Genomic DNA, 6041 nt, shown 5'->3' on the forward strand with positions numbered 1-6041 from the left:
TAAGCAACACAGTGAGCTACTAGCCAAGTTAGCTTAATGCAACCTCCAGAGGCAATATCTGATCCAGGAGATGCCTGATTCAGGGAACATACCATAGAAAGAGCATTATAATAATATTGCATCGTATTCTGCTCTATTCTCAAAGTTTTGCAAATGGGTGCTGTAGCTTAGCCTGACCTACAGGTGAGAAAAAGCCATGGGGGCAAGGGATCTCCTACACAGGCCAACAGCCAACAAGCAGGAGGAAAGTCATGCAAGGGTGCCAACCCACAACAGGCTATCCAACTATGGACCCTCACCACACCTTTGTTTGCAAAGACTGCAAAATATTTCCATGCTTCTCTTTTGGATAATATTGCTGTCAATTGTAAAGGAGATTAGCTACAATGATTTCTTTCATCTCATCTTTTTAAATTGTATATGTATCTGGTAGTTGTAAAAGCTTTTAGACATACACAATAACACTTGATTGATTGATTGATTCAACATCCTTATGATGGATTCACTGTCACAATAAGAATCAGGTATGAAAGAGATATTAAGCACTTGTTTATGTAAGATTGGTGGTCCTTCATAGAGTATTTGAATAATATAATTATGTACAGTCATGTGTGCATTTGTATGTGATGATAACATAGATATTATTAGCAAATTGTGTCATCAATATTGTGAGCAATGGGTGTGTGTGTGCGCGAGAGAGATCAGGTTTGCCTGAAGTGTGATATTAACCACTCTTCGTGACTATGCTTTGCTCAAAGTGAGGGAAATGAGCTTGGATTGGCACAAATTGGTATACAACTATGCTTAACCATAAAGTACCAGGGAAAGTTCATCATGATATGAGTTTATTGGAATGTAGAGTAGCTTGAAACAAAAGCATACAGATACATGCCTTGAAAACAAGGCAAATAACAACAAAGAGTTGTTCTTATGGAGGGGTAATCAGAGTACACAGAATGAGAAAGGGGTAATTAAAGTAATTAAGTAGAAATAGCACCCAGCAAACTAGCTAACGACAGTCTTCCAATAAGGGGTTAGCAGACTCTCTGGTAAGGGCTTAGGTTGCCCCTAGCACACATCTACCATGTCGTAGCACTAAGGAAGGGGGGACAGGCTTTGGGTGAAACTTTAGAAGAGTTAGAACAAAGGTGTTTTCCATATCTACCTATCTTCTTGTCAGATCCTTCTCTCTGTGGGTGCATGAGTGAGGTAGTGGGGGCAAAATGGCCAGCATCCCCACAGTCTAGGAGTCCAGCAATCCAGTGCTGCAAGGAGAGGCAATAATAGGAGAACTTCTTATAATCCAAAACATAGCTGGAGGGCATGATTCGAATAAATAATAATGATGAAGATGATGATTTGGTGGGGAGTAAAGTATTTTGGATACTTTTTTCATATAAAACAGGGACTAAAGTACTGAATTTAGAATATTTGTTCCTTCCATATCAGGTGTGATTCTTTATTGATTATACATCCTGTGAGTTATCTCTCAGATGTTTTCTTTAAACAGATAACTTCTCAGCAGGTACTTTGCTACAAATAGTGATCTGAATAGAAATGGGAGGGGGAGATTTCTCTCAGGCATTACTCATCTGAAACTACTCAGAAACAAGTGTATCCTTGGGTCTTATCTGTGGAGGCTTGTTAGGAGGGAAGAAAGCCTGTATTACACTACCTTTTGCCAATTTTGTGTGCTGGGCTCATTTGCCCAGATTCTCTGCATCTGCTCAGATGCAATCAAAGTGCCATATCCCAGTCCCTTTACAGTTGTGTTAATGACCTGGGGGCACCCAGAAACACCTAATTAGCACCACCTGTAGTCTCAGGAAAGCAGCAAGCTGAAGCTTTGCTTGCATGTAGGCTAAAATGACTGAGCTTCTTGTCTGGGGATGCCTTGAGATGCACCCAAAATGGTGAATGGAGCAAGCTTGACAACGTGTATGTGACACTTTTTGAAATGTTATAAATGTAAAATGCTCTCTTTTCTCCTTAACTAGTATACAAATAAGCTAAGTTGATTTGTAGAAATAGAATGCATAATGTTGCTATGTTTCTTGTTGCATTCATTCTGTAAACTGAAATAAGAGATTATAAGGGCCATTAGGCATTAGTGTCCCATTTTTGAACTCCATGTTTAAAAATAAAAATGATGTGATTAGATATGCAAACTTGTATTGTGATCACAATAGACTTTTGATGTCCTTGATTGTTTTGTACTGCTTAGTAGTAGGAAATTCTCAAGGCAGAAGGCATAGCATCAGATACTTTATGAGAAGTCATTACTATAGAGATCTAGTGGTTTTGTAATATTTGTTACAGACAAAACCAAAACTGAAGAAACAGCTTCGCATGCACCCTTCCAAGATGGCTGCTTCTTTTCTTCCACTGGCTACATTCAAATTGCCAAACTATTTCCTTCAGCATTCATCCAAACTGAAGGGATATTTTGAGTGCCAGTAGCCAGCAAAGGCTATTAAGCATGCACTTTCAGCTAGTGAGCTGTACAGAAGCCTTCAGAAAAGGTTACCTTGCATATCCAAAAATATTCTGGTTGCCCTAGTTCTGTGTCATCATTAGTATGATGAATGGTTTAATTGCTAGTAATTTGCAAGGCTGAAATATAGCAACTGTCTTTTGTTATGTTTTAATTTTTTCAAAAAAATCTATATAAATATCAATTGTTCTAAATTAAAAAGAAGGCAATTTTTTCAGCTGCCGATCATATTTCTTCACAGGTTATTAGCAACCTTTGCAAAATGTTGCAATTTTGTGAATATCAAAAGCATTCCCCCCCAATTAAGGTGAAAACTGAGATTGAAGTTGCGAGCAAGGCTGAGGAGACTGAGGCCGAGGATAGTTGAATATCTCAATTCTGAATTACACTGAATGGTCTTAATGAGGCTGCCTCTGGAAGGGTAAACCCAAGAAAATGTCTTCTTAAGCATCTATACAGTCAGTAGATATTCAAAAAACATTGATCAACCCCAGTGGGAGCTAGTCTGTGGAAAAAACAAGGAACTTAAGAGATGGGAAGTAAACTGAACAAAAGAAAAGAAAATGTACTGTTTCTATGGTCTTTTTTATTTCTATTGCTCTTATTTAAAGTGGATTCTAGTAATTGTTTACTTTATGGATATGTTTGTCAGACTACTTTTCAAAATGATAATTTCTAATGGTGGGATTTCTCAGGCCCAACTATATATTACATACAAATGTGTTTAATAGTGGCATAATAATAATAATAATGTAATAAAAATAATCCCAGTGGTAATTGGTGCCCTGGGTGCAGTTCCAAAAGACCTCGAAGAGCACCTCAACACCATAGGGGCCGAAGAAATCAACATCAGCCAATTACAAAGAGCAGCTTTACTGGGAACAGCCTATATTCTGCGACGATATCTATAACAACTGACAATAAAATTCTGGCATCCCAGGTCCTTGGGAAGGACTCGATGTCTGGATAAAACAAATCAGTCAATAACACCTGTCTGACTGTGTAAACAAGAAATAATAATAATATTAATAATAATTAATTAAATTATGGGACAATCCAATAGATTATAATAAAAAAGCAGGCTGGATGAAAGAGGTCAAAAAATGTAACCAACAAATGCAAGATCTAATAATAACATCAAATAATCTAATAATCTAATAATAACACCAGAATTAATAAGTGAAAGAGCAAAGAAAATTAAAAATTGGACTGCTCCAGGCTACGATGAACTGCATGGCTTTTGGCTTAAACACCTAACAAGCCTTCATAAACAACTATCCAAACAGTTCAATCACATTTTGCAAGGAGGTGATGTTGAACAATGGCTAACAACTGGGAAAACTCATCTCATCATGAAAGACCCAGCAAAAGGTGCAGTTCCAAGTAATTATAGACCGATAACCTGTCTGCCAACCATGTTCAAATTATTAACTGGAATAATAGGAGATGAAGTCATGCAACACTTATTTACTAACAAACAGCTTCCAGTTGAACAGAGAGGAAATTGCCCGAACACCAGAGGCACAAAAGACCAGCTGCTGATTGACAAGATGATTTTAGAAAATTGCAAGAGAAGAAAAACAAATCTAAATGTTGCATGGAAATGTTGCAAGAAAGCCTTCGATTCATTGCCTCGCACATGGATACTAAAATGTTTAGAAACAACTGGTGTCAGCAAAAACATTCAGATATTTATTTTACAAAAGCAATGAGCATGTGGAGTACACAGTTAACAATCAATGGTGAGACACTTGGACAGGTTAGCATTAGAAGAGGCATTTTCCAAGGGGACTCACTATCCCCTCTGTTGTTAGTAATCGCCATGACCCCACTTTCACAAAAACTAAACAAAACAGGCCTCGGATACCAAACATCTAAAACATCAAGTAATATCAACCATCTGCTGTACATGGACGATCTGAAGTTGTATGGAAAGTCCCAGTCAGAAATTGAATCACTGCTAAACACTGTCCGTATATTCAGTAGCGATGTAGCAATGGAGTTTGGACTAGACAAGTGTGCTGCATTAATAATGAACAGAGGGGAAATAACAAAAACAGAAGGAATAGAACTGCCCAATGGAAGCAAGAACAAGAACCTGGAAGAGAAAGAACCTTACAAATACTTGGGCATTCTCCAGGCTGATAACATTGCACACACTGAAGTTAAAAGAAAGAAAAAAGAGAAGCACCCTCGCCCCACTGCCTCTGCACTTTTGATTACTTCCACAGGAAATGCCTTTTTCTCATCTTATAGGTATAATCAGGATAACACATTACACACATTTGCATATACATGTGTTTGGTCCTCAATAGTTTGGTTAATGTCCCTGTTGTCAGTTTCAGGGGACAGTTCACGCAGTAACATGATTTTTAGTGTTTGTTTATACAATCACGTATGTTACTTTTTAAAATCTCGTCATTATCATCCCAGGTCTGATATCCTGACTGCATGATCAAGGAGTTTCAAGAGCTTCAGCCATGCCTTACTGCTGACTGTCTTTGGCCATCTAGCTATCTCTGTCTGTAACCTGCTGCACACATACTTCTGGCATATGGGCTGTCACAAAGAATCAAAATGTTATGAGTGCAGCTCCACATGGTTAGTTGTTTGACCCGTTGGCACATGGTTGTGGTGTGGTTGTGCTGATGTGATTTATATGACTAGCAAATCCCCTGCAACCTTCTTCACACAAACAGCTAACCATAGAGAGTAACAAAAACTAGCTGAACCCGCACAGAGCATCTGTGTGCAAGTACTTGATTGTTCCCCTTAGTCCTGCCACAGCCTCCTTACCCCAGAGACCTCCCCACCCTCATCTGAGCCCTGCTCCTGCTCGTCCTCTTCCATCTGTTGCTTCCAACATGCCATTCCCACAACTCTGGCATCATCCATGTATCATTCAGCCCCTTGCTCCTACTCCAGCAGCCTCCAAATTTCTCTTCCTCCTCCTTTTTTAAGATCTCCGAACTCTGCATTTGCTCTTCCTTCCCCTTAGTGTTTTCTTACATTTGTTTTCTTTCTTTTTCTCGCCCCTTTATCTTTTCCCTTCTTTCTTACTCTCCGCCCCTTTCTTTCTCTCTCCCTCCACCCCTCACTCTTCCCTTCTTTCTTTTTCCCTCTTTCTCTCTTCCCTTTCTCTTTCTTCCCCTGTGGGTTGTCTCGCAAGCCTCTGTGCACAGGAGCTGGCTGCTCTCCTTAGCCCCCAAGGTGCTGCTTAGAAATGCTGCAGTTGCAAAGGTCCCCTCTGAGTACACAGGGGCTTGTGTTGGTGTAAGTGCTGAGAGACAGAGATTCAGAAGGCGGTTGGTGTGGTGGCATTCTCAGCTCCACTGCTCTCCTGTAGCCCCAGTAATCCCTGCTCCCTTGAGTGTGAGGGAGGGCCATGTGCTTTTGTTTTGGGGCCTCACTGCCACCGTTCAGTCTGAGGAGAGTCAGCACAGACACATACCTCTGCTTATCACCCGCGCTGCTGCTCTCACTCCCTTGAGTGTGGCTTTTGTTTTGTTTTTGTGTGTGTCCCCCACCCCCACCAGTTTCTTCCTGA

The sequence above is a fragment of the Hemicordylus capensis genome, chromosome 5 (genome assembly GCF_027244095.1).
Source record: "Hemicordylus capensis ecotype Gifberg chromosome 5, rHemCap1.1.pri, whole genome shotgun sequence".
NCBI lineage: Eukaryota > Metazoa > Chordata > Lepidosauria > Squamata > Cordylidae > Hemicordylus > Hemicordylus capensis.